Genomic DNA, 17,384 nt, shown 5'->3' on the forward strand with positions numbered 1-17,384 from the left:
GTGATTGACAGGATGGATGGGCAAATGGGTGTATGGATGAGTGAAAAAAGGATGTAAGGATGGATGTGTGAAAGAATGCATAGATGAGTGAAAGGGAAGAAGAAGAGCTGGAAGAAAGGATGGATGGATGGGTGAAACTCTGCACCCCGGAGGTGTTCTATGGGCATTGCGGTGAGTTTTCCCACGCAACACCAATGGAGTTTGACGCTGCCCCAGATTTACAAAGTCATGTAAACCTGGGGCAGCACCAAATCCGTACACTTCACAAAATGATGCGTAACAAGGAGAAATATGTTAATTTCTCTTCATTGTTTCCTCTTTCTATGTGTGCTGCATTCTGCAGCAAACATAGAAAAAGGAAACATCTATTAGTATTGTTTTTGTGCAGGAAGGTGCCCCTTCTTGCACAAAAACAATCCTGCATGCAACTGAGACACCCATGGTGCAAGGGTGCCTACATTATCGCTAGGCTGCAGAAACGGCACAACCGCAGGGTAAAAGGACAGGAATGCACCATATTGCAAAAATATGATGCATTCCTGCCCTTTTACCTTTAGCATAGGGCAGCACAGCGTCTTGTTGCACTGCGCTATGCCAAAATCCCATCAATAAGCCACTATGACGCAAGTTGTCATGTGCACCCTAAATGTGGCCTAGATTCGTATTATACATGTAGAAGCATTGTAGACTATTAAATCAAATGCAAGACGTTTTTATACAGTGCTCACGTATTTCAAGGTGCTGCCATGTGTAATAATAAAAGGAGTTATGGGGAAATTAAATATTGCCTAGGATCGCACCATCTAGTTAAGCAAGGAAGCTGGAATTGAACTCAGTTTTTCTGGTTTCTCATTGTAAATTTCAGACACTAGATTGCTATTACTTTCTCCTGTTTTACATCACAGGTCAATGCTTTGTTTTTAATTCTTGCTGTATGAGGTTTAAGTGTGAGTGGCAGTGAACAGCCTTGAGCAAACTTGCCTCTTTTTGGGCTTAAGGGTCTAAGAGGACCTCAAGGTTAGCCAGAGCAAGGCGTCTGTCTTGAGCCTGGCTTGAACCTTCAGTCAATCAACGAACTATAAAGCCCGCCGGACCTGGATTTGAATTCCAACAAAGACATCTTACCTTTTCATCCTTCTGGGATCGATAAAATAGCGAACCCAATCGTGCAAATCTATAAAATATCCTGTAGCATGTAGAACACAAATTTATATATTAAACTTAAACAGTTTTCAAGAAATGCTAAGTTTACAATTTGTTGTATACCAGAACCCCTATAAATAAAAGTCTCAAAAGTACCGAAGGGCATTAGTTATGTTGCTTTTTTTAAATCACAGCACTTGCAGATATCTTAATTACGTTGTGTGCTGTGGAGAAATTGTTAGTCATTTAGAATTAGGTTCAGCTTTAAAAGCACCTTCAATGATGCTTTTCAAAAAGTTTGAAATATACTTTTTAAGTGTTGTAGTTTGTTGTGCCCACCTTTGTACCATGCTTAAAACTTTGGGTCATATTATCAAGAAAGGGCGATACATTATCGCCGCTTTTATCGGCAGGAAACTGCCGCTAAAGCGTCGATAATGGGCTTGATAATATGGCCTTGTAAATTCCCATAGAAGCCCAGGTTAACACCAGAACCTGGGCTTCTATGGGAATTCACAATGCCATATTATCAAGCCTATTATCGCCGCTTTAGCGGCAGTTTTCTGCCGATAAAAGCGGCAATGATGTATCGCCATGTGTTATATGAACTTAAGTGGTTAAAGCCACTGTTTATGCTTGGCCTAGTTAATTTTGAAATGTATGGTAGCTCTTGGTACAGCACATATCCACATCGCAAGCCCTACAACCATAACATTTTTCCCAGGTACATTTCAACAGGTTTCCCTTGCCAACATGTACCAGGGGAAAACTTTGCTGGGGGATAAGTGCCTAGTAAATAACAGAGCATGGAGGTTTTGGTGGGGCGTGGCCTGGACGCTGATGTAGGCGGTAGCAGTGTCCGGAGCTCCTCCGCGATCGCCCTTCTCCTGCATTGATCCTGGCAGTTATACCGGGCCCCCGACCCCGGCCTGTAGAGCGGACAGCCTGGGTATCATAACAGACAGTGAGGAAAGCGCTAACGAGCACTATCATTGGGATAAAATAACTTTTCCCCGCGATCGGTGAGACCCGCGACATAAGGGTTCCAAATGGCGGCCGGCAGTGGCGAGAGAATTGCTTGACTGAGAATCAGCTAACGCCACGAGAGGGCCCCTGGGAGCGCGCTACTAGCACCAAGAGCGGTAATTGCAAACACAACAATGATGGACAGAATGTGGATCAATGTCACACATTCACCCCAGTCCAAAGATCTGGGCCCAAATCCATCGTTTTTCCACTCCACACCACCCTGGGTTAGACAATGGCTATATGCAAATCAGCGCTGACCCTGTGCCCCATGGGAACAGTCCAGTCCGAACTACAAAAGCCATGTCCTTCCCAGAACGGAAACGAGCATCCGAGGACCGGCCCGGTTTCGAGGTAACACCTCTCATCAGCCCGGCTAGCTTGATTCCAGTGGTGTGGAGTGCCTGGGACTCACGTCTGAGCATCCCCAGTACACTTAGAGCGGTAATTGCAAACACAACAATGATGAACAGAATGTGGATCAATGTCACACATTCACCCCAGTCCAAAGATCTGGGCCCAAATCCATCGTTTTTCCACTCCACACCACCCTGGGTTAGACAATGGCGATATGCAAATCAGCGCTGACCCTGTGCCCCATGGGAACAGTCCAGTCCGAACTACAAAAGCCATGTCCTTCCCAGAACGGAAACAAGCATCCGAGGACCGGACCGGTTTCGAGGTAACACCTCTCATCAGCCCGGCTAGCTTGATTCCAGTGGTGTGGAGTGCCTGGGACTCACGTCTGAGCATCCCCAGTACACTTAGAGCGGTAATTGCAAACACAACAATGATGGACAGAATGTGGATCAATGTCACACATTCACCCCAGTCCAAAGATCTGGGCCCAAATCCATCGTTTTTCCACTCCACACCACCCTGGGTTAGACAATGGCTATATGCAAATCAGCGCTGACCCTGTGCCCCATGGGAACAGTCCAGTCCGAACTACAAAAGCCATGTCCTTCCCAGAACGGAAACAAGCATCCGAGGACCGGCCCGGTTTCGAGGTAACATCTCTCATCAGCCCGGCTAGCTTGATTCCAGTGGTGTGGAGTGCCTGGGACTCACGTCTGAGCATCCCCAGTACACTTAGAGCGGTAATTGCAAACACAACAATGATGGACAAAATGTGGATCAATGTCACACATTCACCCCAGTCCAAAGATCTGGGCCCAAATCCATCGTTTTTCCACTCCACACCACCCTGGGTTAGACAATGGCAATATGCAAATCAGCGCTGACCCTGTGCCCCATGGGAACAGTCCAGTCCGAACTACAAAAGCCATGTCCTTCCCAGAACGGAAACAAGCATCCGAGGACCGGCCCGGTTTCAAGGTAACACCTCTCATCAGCCCGGCTAGCTTGATTCCAGAGGTGTGGAGTGCCTGGGACTCACGTCTGAGCATCCCCAGTACACTTAGAGCGGTAATTGCAAACACAACAATGATGGACAGAATGTGGATCAATGTCACACATTCACCCCAGTCCAAAGATCTGGGCCCAAATCCATCGTTTTTCCACTCCACACCACCCTGGGTTAGACAATGGCGATATGCAAATAAGCGCTGACCCTGTGCCCCATGGGAACAGTCCAGTCCGAACTACAAAAGCCATGTCCTTCCCAGAACGGAAACAAGCATCCGAGGACCGGCCTGGTTTCGAGGTAACACCTCTCATCAGCCCGGCTAGCTTGATTCCAGTGGTGTGGAGTGCCTGGGACTCACGTCTGAGCATCCCCAGTACACTTAGAGCGGTAATTGCAAACACAACAATGATGGACAGAATGTGGATCAATGTCACACATTCACCCCAGTCCAAAGATCTGGGCCCAAATCCATCGTTTTTCCACTCCACACCACCCTGGGTTAGACAATGGCGATATGCAAATCAGCGCTGACCCTGTGCCCCATGGGAACAGTCCAGTCCGAACTACAAAAGCCATGTCCTTCCCAGAACGGAAACAAGCATCCGAGGACCGGCCCGGTTTCGAGGTAACACCTCTCAGCAGCCCGGCTAGCTTGATTCCAGTGGTGTGGAGTGCCTGGGACTCACGTCTGAGCATCCCCAGTACACTTAGAGCGGTGTTTGCAAGCACCAATGTTGGAAATGGGATCCCTGGCTGGCCAGGGCTTTCGCCAAAGTCAGTCAGAGACCACCACACCCAAGTCAGGGCAAGGGAGTTACACGCCAAGATAACCCCTACTCACCCTCTAGGTAACGTGGCGCGAGCAGCAAGGCTAAACTTGGAGGCGATGTAGGCTAAGTATTTGCGCACGCACCCCAGCAACAACAACCAAAGGCCCACCACAAAGGAAACTCCACACAAGGTTATATAAAAATAGCCTTTGTATTACACCAAAACACATTAGATAAAACACACACTTTACAATGTGCCAGAGGCACGGGCAGAATTTACAAGGGATATTTACAAGACAGGGCCACCGGGACCACTGTCAGGAATCAGAAGTAGCACTTTCAGAAATAATACTTTTGCACAAAATAGCACACAACCAGTAATTATTGGTAACCAGGACCTCACTAGCACCACCTGTACTAGGGAGAAAACAACCACCTATGTATTACAATACCTGTAGGGGTGTAAGAGGAAAACACATGATGCAATGCATAACATTCATTCAGAGGTGTAAAGAGGAAAACACATGATGCATCACAATACATTCAGAGGTGCATAGAAAAGTACAATTGCGCCAAACTCACGTAAGTCACCACCTGTGACTGTCCCTAGGCCAACTGGCCTTGTTGGGGCTAGGACGCCCTGTGTCCAAAGTCAGGGTCCTAAACGTAGCAGTTGCCCACAAAGTGCTGGGCAACTGGTGCAATTGAGGGGGCCACGTGGGGAGCCTTGTGGGCTCAAGCACACTGGTGGGCAAAAGGAAATGCCACCTGGAGCCTCCTCTGGGCTCTAAACACATATGGCACCCAAAGAGCCTCTCTGGATTCAAAACACATGGACTGCCCCTGAGCCTCACTGGGCTCTGAACAAAGAACTGGCCCTCCTGAGCCTCTCAGGGCTCGGGATCAACAAAATGGGCCACGTGGAGCCTCTCAGGGCTCCCAACACTAAGCAAGGCCCCAAGAGCCTCGGGGTTGGAGCCTCGCAGGCTCTGAATACAAAATGGCCCCCAACGTTGGAGTCTCCCCTCCTGGGGACTCGAAGTGCAATTGGGGCACCTAGAACAATGTTGGAGCGGCCCTCTGATCAGGCGGGGCCGCTCGACAGTCAGGTTGCACAAAGCTAGCACAGCCCTGGGGGGCGGGACCGCGCTCCACCCTTCCGCTCCCTCAGCCGGTTTTCCACTTACCGGCTCTCGGTGGGAAGGTGCTGCAGCTCCTCTTGTGTGCCTGCGATGGTGGGGCGGCTCCTCTCTCTCCTGCACGCCGGGCCCCTCTGCAGGCGGGCCCTTCCTCAACCGGTCCCGCTTCTGGGGGCCGGGGGCGGCAGGCGGGGGAACCAGCACGCTCTCTCTCTGCTCCGGGCTTCCTCTTCTCCTCGCGCTGGAAATGCGGAGGCGGGACTTCCGGTTGCTTCCCCCGGGGCCGCGCACGGATTGGCCGGCCGGCCCTTCACTTCCGGGTCACCGCGGGCAGCGCGGCGGCCCGATTTAGGCAGGCAGGCGGCTTCCCAGATGATCCGAGGAGTGGGCTCCCTCGTAGATCGATAACCACGGGCACAACAAAGCGGCGAGGAGCGGGGTGGCACCCGCGCCGCCAAAGCAAATATAAAGCGAGGTAGGCACTCGCTAGGCCACCACGAGCAGGGTGGGCACCTGCACAGCAATTGGCGCGCTCCCAAGCGCTAGGCAGATAATCACAGCGCTCCAAGCGCTATAATTCAAAATAAAGCGCTCTCAGCGCTGGGGTGAAGGCACAGCGCTCCCAAGCGCTACAAGCCAAATAAAGCGCTCTTAAGCGCTATAAGTAAAATAAAGCGCTCCCAGGTGCCCTCAGCAAGCAGGGCAGATTCCCAGCAGTCCTTGGGCAGGCAGGGGGGACAAGGCTGGGCCCAGAGCCAGCACACTGGGTCTCCAGGCAGGGAGACAGCCCAAGTGGCGGTCCTCTGGCCCAGCAGCAGCAGCAACAGCCCCCCTCAGGATCCTGGAAAAGAACAACCTCAGTGGGGACACAGCCCCATTTTTATACAGTGCATTCCTTTGTCTGAGGGTGCAGAGTGGGGGCGGAACCAGTCGCAGCTGGTTCTTGAGTACTCTGTTTACCTCAGCCACCCTCTCTATTCACTGGCAGGGCTTGGGTCATTAGACACACCACAGGGGGGCGGAGCCAGCATTGTGTGGGGAAAACCCAGCCCATCCAGGACACAGGTACACTCCTCCCACACATCACTCATGCTAATCTCCCACTCACCACCGGGCAGACCCATCCAGACTTCCTGGAGCCTGGCATGCCAGCCAGCTCCAGCCAATCACACGCCAGCACCCTCACAGCACACGTACAGCCATGTCTAGAAATGGCGCTTCGCTACTAGACACATACATGCTGCATACACCGTTGCGCAGCATTCACTCTCACGAGTTCACACATACCAGACTCAAGCCTGTACACCCCACGCAACAGGAACTACCAGGGACACATACATTCCCCATGCATTCCTATGGGCGGGCAGGCCTAGCTCAGCACATGCACTCAGAGTGCGCACGCACTTTCCCCTGGGACACAGTGAAAGTGCGCAGAATCCAAAAATCACCATCTCCAGGTCACCATTTCAAGCAAAAAGTCTAGGGGTGAACCTGCCCTAAGGGCCAAAGTCCAACATAACCCCCTTCCAGCCAAAACGCAGGGGAGACCAATCACCACCGTGATGGACTTCCCTGCTTGGGGCGATAGAACACGGACGCGGGACCACAACTGCAGGGACACCCTCCTGTTCTACGCCACGGTGAACCAATGGGATTCCTTCTAAACACACTGTCTGGACCAACTGGGCTACCCCACTGGTACTCCCAAGTTGTCCGCGGCCAGGACCAGGCCCTGGGCCACCCAGGTGCCACTGGTCCATGCCAATTCGCAGAGCGGGGGGTAGTAACCCCTGGCACATAGGAGCCATTTTCCACTCTTCCTGTCTGCAAGACAGGACTAGACTGCCACTGGTACTCCAGCCTAGGGCCTACAACCTCAGGCGGACCAGGAGTCTCGGGGAAGGCTCTCCTCCCCCTACCTCTTCTCCTAGGGTTCCTCCTCCCTCTGCGAGGGGTACCCCTAGAACGCCATTCCAACCCAGGACTTATCCACTCAGGTTGCACCGGGGTCAGAGGTGGGCTCTCCCACCCTCTGCACCCCCTTCCAGAGGTCTGCCCTCTCCCACCTGGAGAAGTTCCTCTGGAAGAAGAACCGGTCAGGACACTGGTTACAGTCGTCCTACCCTTCAGGTCAGGCTGATCCTGAACCTGGCCTCCCAACCTCTGGTCTAGAACCTTCGGTGGAACAATTGCCTGGCACTCCAGGACTTCTGGGGATTCACACGCAATCCCCCTGAGGCTAACAAATGTCACATCTGTGGCGTGACTGTCTGTCTGGCGCAGATCTCCCGCCCTCTGTCCACCTGACAGTGCGTGACGATCCCCCAGACCAGAAGTGGTGTTACCATGGTCACTACACGGGAACCTAGCCCAACTGGGTAGTCCCTGACCCACTGGTCCTTCCACTGGGGAACTCCCCCAATCACTCCTCACTCTGGACTCCTGTACCCTCCCTATCGGAGCGGTACTGCCAGACTCTAGAACCACAGGAGCTCTGGTTACAGACGCTCCAGGTCCTCTACTCACTAGGAGATCCTCCTCAACTGGGTTAACAGGACAGCCTAGGTCCCCAACCTGGTGTTCCCTCAAGAAACCACCCAGGTTCTGAGACAGGGCTTCGGGCCTCTGGGGGCTCTCAGCCACCCACTGACTCCTGCTCCACTGAGCCAGGCAGTCAGCCCCTACACCCTTCTCACTAACCAGGGACCTAGCTGGGCTACACTGAGCCTCTTCCACCACGCTGGGCTGGAAGATCCCTGACCCACTACTTTTGGAGTCACTCACCAATGACTCTACAGAACCTCTGGTCCCTTCCCAGCGGTCTGCTTCCTCTGCCAGCTCACATGGTTCAGACAATCCACACCCTAACAGGTGTTGGCGCAACCCTGGTGAACAACAACTGAGCAACTGCTCTCTGAGAAGCATATCGAACAATAGGTCCCAATCACATTTCGTGGGCTCCCGTACCCAATCACACAGGGCTTCACAACAGTCATCCTCAAAGTCTTCCCAAGACTGATGAGACGGTTTCCTAAGGTTCCTAAACCTCAACCTATTCTCCTCCTCTGGGGAAACAGGAACCATACTCTGGGAACTGGGACTTTCTAGACTGAGATTTAAATAGCTGCCACCACTGGACCCAACCCTCCCTGGGGGATCCAGAAACTCAACACTGCGCGCAGGGGATAGTCTACCCTCCAGAGCTACTTTGCCTCTGGTGGCGGCCCTCTCAGCCTCCTCTATCCTTTCCTGCGCTAAGACCCTCTCGGTCTCCAGCTGTTGCTTTCTAATGCCCAGCTGTGCCATAGCCTGGGCATGCTCCAACCTGAGCTTTTCTAAAGCCAGCTGGTGCTCCCTTTCTCTCCTCCTATCGTCCAGCTCCTCTGGGGACAGGGAAAGGGATGAGGCGCTGCCTCCTATGCTGGACCCAGCAAGGGACTCCCTATCTATGGGGTCCTCACTATCTGCTGGCGTCCCTGTGCTATCATCTTCTTCCTCCTCTTCTGAATCTTCAGGGCTCCCCACAGACCCACCACCCTCCTGGTGTGAAGCCCGGGCCCTTTCCTCACTGCGCTCAAGATCCCACTGACCCTTTTGCCATAGGATCAGGCTGCTCCTAAGTTCGGACTGAGTGTCTAACTCATCCACCCCTATGTCTCTCTCTTCACAGAACCTTACCAACTCTCCCATACTGTATCTAAACAGAACACAGAAATCAAAAGCAGGCTCCATTCTGGCGGACGTTCTAAAAGAAGAGATCACACAGGGAACCTAGGGGTCTGAGCTAACACAGGAGTACACAATTCACAAGGTATCAGCAAGCTCTCTACCCCAGAGAACTCACACTCATTTGCCTAGTGCCACACACCATTCATCCACACACAACCCCCCCCTCGGACTAGTAAGGCAGTTTCTACCACCCCTGACTTCTCAACCTGACCACAAGTGACACAGGTACCAGACTCTGGGCGCGGGGCAGGGGAACAAATGCACTGGACACAATTGCACAATGATACCTTCAGGAGAAGAAAATATGAAACTTCCAAAAAAACAATCCCCTTAAAATGTGGTCATCTAAAAATGCAGAGCTTTGTGGTGCAGCCAGCCGCTACTAAGGTACAAGGCAAACACAAATCCTTATCCCACCGCTTGCCGCCAATGTTGGAAATGGGATCCCTGGCTGGCCAGGGCTTTCGCCAAAGTCAGTCAGAGACCACCACACCCAAGTCAGGGCAAGGGAGTTACACGCCAAGATAACCCCTACTCACCCTCTAGGTAACGTGGCGCGAGCAGCAAGGCTAAACTTGGAGGCGATGTAGGCTAAGTATTTGCGCACGCACCCCAGCAACAACAACCAAAGGCCCACCACAAAGGAAACTCCACACAAGGTTATATAAAAATAGCCTTTGTATTACACCAAAACACATTAGATAAAACACACACTTTACAATGTGCCAGAGGCACGGGCAGAATTTACAAGGGATATTTACAAGACAGGGCCACCGGGACCACTGTCAGGAATCAGAAGTAGCACTTTCAGAAATAATACTTTTGCACAAAATAGCACACAACCAGTAATTATTGGTAACCAGGACCTCACTAGCACCACCTGTACTAGGGAGAAAACAACCACCTATGTACTACAATACCTGTAGGGGTGTAAGAGGAAAACACATGATGCAATGCATAACATTCATTCAGAGGTGTAAAGAGGAAAACACATGATGCATCACAATACATTCAGAGGTGCATAGAAAAGTACAATTGCGCCAAACTCACGTAAGTCACCACCTGTGACTGTCCCTAGGCCAACTGGCCTTGTTGGGGCTAGGACGCCCTGTGTCCAAAGTCAGGGTCCTAAACGTAGCAGTTGCCCACAAAGTGCTGGGCAACTGGTGCAATTGAGGGGGCCACGTGGGGAGCCTTGTGGGCTCAAGCACACTGGTGGGCAAAAGGAAATGCCACCTGGAGCCTCCTCTGGGCTCTAAACACATATGGCACCCAAAGAGCCTCTCTGGACTCAAAACACATGGACTGCCCCTGAGCCTCACTGGGCTCTGAACAAAGAACTGGCCCTCCTGAGCCTCTCAGGGCTCGGGATCAACAAAATGGGCCACGTGGAGCCTCTCAGGGCTCCCAACACTAAGCAAGGCCCCAAGAGCCTCGGGGTTGGAGCCTCGCAGGCTCTGAATACAAAATGGCCCCCAACGTTGGAGTCTCCCCTCCTGGGGACTCGAAGTGCAATTGGGGCACCTAGAACAATGTTGGAGCGGCCCTCTGATCAGGCGGGGCCGCTCGACAGTCAGGTTGCACAAAGCTAGCACAGCCCTGGGGGGCGGGACCGCGCTCCACCCTTCCGCTCCCTCAGCCGGTTTTCCACTTACCGGCTCTCGGTGGGAAGGTGCTGCAGCTCCTCTTGTGTGCCTGCGATGGTGGGGCGGCTCCTCTCTCTCCTGCACGCCGGGCCCCTCTGCAGGCGGGCCCTTCCTCAACCGGTCCCGCTTCTGGGGGCCGGGGGCGGCAGGCGGGGGAACCAGCACGCTCTCTCTCTGCTCCGGGCTTCCTCTTCTCCTCGCGCTGGAAATGCGGAGGCGGGACTTCCGGTTGCTTCCCCCGGGGCCGCGCACGGATTGGCCGGCCGGCCCTTCACTTCCGGGTCACCGCGGGCAGCGCGGCGGCCCGATTTAGGCAGGCAGGCGGCTTCCCAGATGATCCGAGGAGTGGGCTCCCTCGTAGATCGATAACCACGGGCACAACAAAGCGGCGAGGAGCGGGGTGGCACCCGCGCCGCCAAAGCAAATATAAAGCGAGGTAGGCACTCGCTAGGCCACCACGAGCAGGGTGGGCACCTGCACAGCAATTGGCGCGCTCCCAAGCGCTAGGCAGATAATCACAGCGCTCCAAGCGCTATAATTCAAAATAAAGCGCTCTCAGCGCTGGGGTGAAGGCACAGCGCTCCCAAGCGCTACAAGCCAAATAAAGCGCTCTTAAGCGCTATAAGTAAAATAAAGCGCTCCCAGGTGCCCTCAGCAAGCAGGGCAGATTCCCAGCAGTCCTTGGGCAGGCAGGGGGGACAAGGCTGGGCCCAGAGCCAGCACACTGGGTCTCCAGGCAGGGAGACAGCCCAAGTGGCGGTCCTCTGGCCCAGCAGCAGCAGCAACAGCCCCCCTCAGGATCCTGGAAAAGAACAACCTCAGTGGGGACACAGCCCCATTTTTATACAGTGCATTCCTTTGTCTGAGGGTGCAGAGTGGGGGCGGAACCAGTCGCAGCTGGTTCTTGAGTACTCTGTTTACCTCAGCCACCCTCTCTATTCACTGGCAGGGCTTGGGTCATTAGACACACCACAGGGGGGCGGAGCCAGCATTGTGTGGGGAAAACCCAGCCCATCCAGGACACAGGTACACTCCTCCCACACATCACTCATGCTAATCTCCCACTCACCACCGGGCAGACCCATCCAGACTTCCTGGAGCCTGGCATGCCAGCCAGCTCCAGCCAATCACACGCCAGCACCCTCACAGCACACGTACAGCCATGTCTAGAAATGGCGCTTCGCTACTAGACACATACATGCTGCATACACCGTTGCGCAGCATTCACTCTCACGAGTTCACACATACCAGACTCAAGCCTGTACACCCCACGCAACAGGAACTACCAGGGACACATACATTCCCCATGCATTCCTATGGGCGGGCAGGCCTAGCTCAGCACATGCACTCAGAGTGCGCACGCACTTTCCCCTGGGACACAGTGAAAGTGCGCAGAATCCAAAAATCACCATCTCCAGGTCACCATTTCAAGCAAAAAGTCTAGGGGTGAACCTGCCCTAAGGGCCAAAGTCCAACAACCAACGAGACCCGAACAAAGGGAGGTAGGCTCTGGTGTCTACTAGCAGTGGGGAGAAATGGAAATTGGGCGTTAGGACTGTACGGGATGCCCGGCCGAGCTTTGCCTGACCCCAAAATGGCAGTGCCCGCGATATCAGTTGCGCGCATTTTGCTGGAGCTGGAGAAGTGGGAGATTAGCGCCTAGAGAGCAGTAACCCCTGATTTACACCTGGAACAGGAGGAAGGGTACTGGTGTAAATGTAAATGTAAATGTAATTTGTACTTGTAAAGCGCACTAATACCCATGGGTGTCCTGGTGCTGTAACGCATACCGCTGTGGAACCCTTCCTGGCTTTTCCCTGTGAAATGTCCACTCCTGGGCACCCCCAAGGTGGAGCCAGGCATCCCAGCGCTGTTGGGGCTGTTGTGGAGATTAAGCGAGCTATTGCCCAGAGTTGCAGAGTGGGACCCATGATTAGAATAGGCACCGAGGCGAGAATTATCAGGTCCGAGGATATTGAGCTCAAGACCCGCCGAGGCATCAGGGTCTGCCGCTCTAACCATTGAGCCACACTTCTCCACTACCCTGAGGCTGGAGAGGGGAGACAATTAATTGACCCTACGCCTCCACACTGCCTATGTGCTTCTCCTGGGGTGCCTCGTAGCAGAGATGGCCTGCGCTGTGGAGAGGGGCACTGGGGGAAGATTGCGCGGCCTCCGAAGCAGCACGATGCCCAATGTGACCGCCTAGGAGCCAAGGTGAAGGGAGGAGATCGGGGGCGGCAATCCGAAGAGGTGTTCTGGTTAAGGGTGCAGGAAACTCCCTTGACAGACTGTACACGAGGAGGGGCACGAGATCTATATGGCTGGCATGACCTGAGGAACACTAGCAGCCTTTACTGCGCAGTGCGGAGCTAAGGCACGTTGCGATTCTAGGAGGTGAAGCGTTTGGGGCCTTTGACCACTGGAAAGCTCCCAGTTTGCCTGCACTGAGAGATAGAGGAGAGCACGCGGGCGAGAACCCCGCGTAGGACTGTTTGGGCCTGCGGAGAGAGCCCAGGATCCCCGCCCGGGAAGCAGTGAGTGCATAGACTCTGCTGGGCTGGCCATCTCCTGCCAACTATGGTACTCAAAATGGGCAGGGTGTCCAAGAGGAAAGGGTTTGAGGTGTTACAGATCGAGGAGCCGGGACATAGCACGGATGAAGAGGAATCTGCACCTGGGGATAGCGCGCCCACACAACCCCGGGACCCTTCCTTGGGTGACATTATGCAAGCCATCATAGCTTCGAGAGAGGCTTTGGAGAAGAGGATGGAAGCCATAGGCTCGGACCTTTCTCTCCTAAAGGATGACCATCGGAAACTCAAGGAGCGAGTGGCGGCTAACGAGACCACCATGAAAGATGTCCCAGACACGGTCACTGCCTTACAAAAGACTCTGACTGAGGTGGCACAGAGGGTCCATGTGTTGGAGGTGAGAGCGGAGGATAGCGAAGGATGCTCCAGGCGCAACAACCTCCGCATAGTGGGAATGCCGGAGCGAGAAGAGGGATCTGATGCGGTTCAATTCTTGGAGGCATGGATCAAAACGGAAGTGGCTCCGGAGGGCCTACCTCCATTCTATGCTCTGGAACGCGCGCATAGGGTTCCGGCTCGCCCACCAAGACCTGGGGCCCCACCTGGCCCGATGGTGGTGAAACTCCTTCATTACTGGGACCATATCCTGCAGAGGGCCAGAGAGCTACAGAATTTGCGTGTTGGGAACAGTAAAGTAATGATCTTTCCGGACTACACTAGGGAGGTGCAGCGCCAAAGAGCCTCTTTTTTAGCAGTTAAACAGAAATTGCGTCAACTACATCTCCCTTATGCAATGCTGCTCCCGGCCCGGCTGTGAGTGTCTGCTGACGGAGGTACACACTTCTTCCTCACGCCGAAGGCCGCCTGGGACTGGCTGGAGACCCGAGGGTAGCCTGGCGCGCGTTCGCCGCCTGCGACCTCTCCTTGCAATCGCTCCCCTGCCACACTGCCGATGCAGGGGCCCGTTTCTCCCACAGACTGGCGTCAGGAGCAGGACAAGGCGGTATTGGCGGTGGCTGCCGATAGCCACGGAGCTCTCAGCCCAGCCAGTAACACATCGGAGTGCACGAAAAGTGGAGCGGAGAGCCCCAGTTCAAGCAGCGCCCATGGGCTTTCGGATGCAGATCTACCAGTGGTTACCCCGCAAACGGCGGATGGGGTGTTCGGATGAAGGGGCACCAAGAATAGTGCGACTGACTTTACGAGGTATCTGCGCTGCCTATTGGACCTTGTGATCTCTTACCTGTGTTGGGGCAGGCTGACTGGGCGAGCCACAAGAGACATGGGGGGGGCCTGGATGGAAGGTTTTAGTCTGTGGGGGGGATCGGGAGGGTTTCTGGAGTCATCGAATTTTGTTGTTTGGATGGGGTTGCCTCGTTGGGTGCCTGTCCTGGGGAGGGAGAGTTGGGGATGTTTTACTTATGGGGTTTTGTTCGGGGGAACCAGGCGTGTCATGGGGGTAGGAGTAATGGAGCATTGGATATGTCATTGTCAGCAATGGGACCCGCATTAGGCTACACATGTCTCACTTGGAATGTACGGGGTATGCACACTATGCATCGGCGCCACAAAATACACTTGTTATTAATTTGCAGGGGCGTACACATCGCATTCCTCCAGGAAACCCACCTCATTGCGTCAGAAGGGAAAGCTTTACAACGGATGTATGACGTTACAACGCACACTTTCACAACGCATACCATTACAACAAAACCTTTACAACGCAGGATCCATTAAAAAGCATGCCATTACAACGTAGCTGCTATTACAACGCATGCCATTACAACATAAGTATGGGTATTTATTTATTTTTTATTAATGGGAATGTAATAGTAGTGTAAGTGTTGGATAGTGTAGGGGTTAAAATTACTATTCTAACTCCAGGGGGGCGTAATAGTAGGGTAAGTGTTGGATAGTGTAGGGGTTAAAATTAACTCCAGGGGGCGTAATTGTAGGGTTAGTGTTGGATGGTGTAGGGGTTAAAATTAAATTAAATACTTACCCATACTTACGTTGTAATGGCATGCATTGTAATAGCAGCTGCATTGTAATGGCATGCGTTGTAATGGCATGCGTTGTAATGGATCCTGCGTTGTAATAGTTTTGTTGTAATGGTAGTGCGTTGTTATAGGATGTTTCCCCTTTACAACGCCATTGGAGGGGTCAGGTCTATTACACTACATACTCTGCATATACGAGAGGAGTATTAATCTGGATTAGAGCTGGGGTTCCCTTCCAATGCACAACGCAATTGATTGACCGGAAGGGCAGATATGTGGTGATCCAGGGGAAGCTAGATGGCAGGGACCTGCCGCTGGGATGTCTATATGCACCCAATGTAGACCAACCTGCCTTTTCTCCCTTCTATCTCACAAGCTAGCGACAGTCCTTGCAGGGCCACTGTTATTGGGGGGTGATTTTAACTGTGTCACGGACATTGACTTAGATCACTCACATCCTCCCCTCCCAAATGCACCAGCACATAAACTAGCAGTGGCGCGTTCTAACTGGCAGCAGACTTGGGGTTTAGTAGACACTTGGTTGATTAGGGAGTACTCATATTTCTCTGCCCTGCACGAATTGAACATCCGTCTAGACGCCTTCTTATGCTCCCCAGAGGTACATGGAGAGATTTGCAATAGCGAGTATCTCACTAGAAGTATATAGGCTGGGTGCCTGGGCCCTGGAACAAAGGCCCAAGTATCCCAGGACAAGGGCACTGGGTCTGGTGAGCCAAGAGGCAGAGAGGCAGCAGGATCTGTCCCCTGAGAAAGGGGTTCCATCCCTGCCAGATCTGTCAGACTTGGCAGAACTGACGGGAGCAGGTAGACCCTCCAGGGAGGAGTTCTGTAAGGGACAGAGAGACTTTCCCACCCTTGAGAGTTTGAGGCAGATTGCATCCAAGCAAAAGGAAGGGGTGACAGTGGCTTTCACAGAACCTACTGGTAAGGTTTATACAGAGGCCAGAAACCTCAAGGAAGGGGCCACCAGGAGGTTGATGGTTACCTAAATGTACAGAGAGTTCATCCTGATTTTGAGTCGTGATATCCCTTTGGGAGGAGATTTGGGACAGACAAAGACTTGGAACCGGTTGGTCAACCATTACTATTTGCCCCATATGTCTGGAAAGGTTAGGTAGTTTTGCAGCTCCTTTGTCACCTGTCAGGCCAGTGACAAGGCAAGGGGAAAACCACTGCCAGTTGTTGGGACTTCCTTTGAGAGGGTGGGGCTTGACATTTTTGGTTCCCTGGACCCACCTACTGCATCAGGGAATAGGTATATCTTGGTGATAGTGGAACATGCCACAAGGTACCCTGAGGCAATCCCTTTCAGGACAATAGTTACTCCTGCAGTGGCCAGGGTCCTGCATGGTGTGTTTGTCAGAGTGGATTTTCCAAAAGAGGTTGTTTCAGATAGGAGCACAAACTTCCTATCCAACTATTTGTGAGTGATGTGGGATGAATGTTGTGTTAACTACAAGTTCACCACCCCATATCTCCCCCAGGTCAATGGTCTGGTAGAGAGGTTCAACAAGACGCATGATCAATGGGTTGTCTGACAAACTCAGGAGCAGATGGGATGTTCTCCTCCCATGCCTACTGTTTGCTTAGAGGGAGGTTCCACAAAAAGGGGTTGGTTTCAGTCCCTTTAAGTTCAGAATCCCTAAAGTCTCCCCTAGGTGTCACAGGGGCGAGGGGCCCTGAAGATATAAGCAGGGTCATAATAAATTATGGGGCATATTACCAACAACTAGCGATAATTATCGCTATGTTGGCTTAGCGGCAATATTTTTATCGCCGAGCTGCGGCGATTTTTATCGCTTAGGAACCTTGCTATTATCAAGGTTTATCTCCTAAGCGATAAAAATCGGCCGAAATGCTTAGCGCGAATATTTCCAAAAGTTGGTAATAGGAGATAGCGATGTTAGCGACTGTTTCCAGTCACTAACATCTTGGCACGCCCACTTTGCCTGTCATTAGTGATAAATATCTCTGACATGCAATGCACGGCCCAAGATAGTCACTATC

The sequence above is a fragment of the Lissotriton helveticus genome, chromosome 6, assembly GCF_964261635.1.
Source record: "Lissotriton helveticus chromosome 6, aLisHel1.1, whole genome shotgun sequence".
NCBI lineage: Eukaryota > Metazoa > Chordata > Amphibia > Caudata > Salamandridae > Lissotriton > Lissotriton helveticus.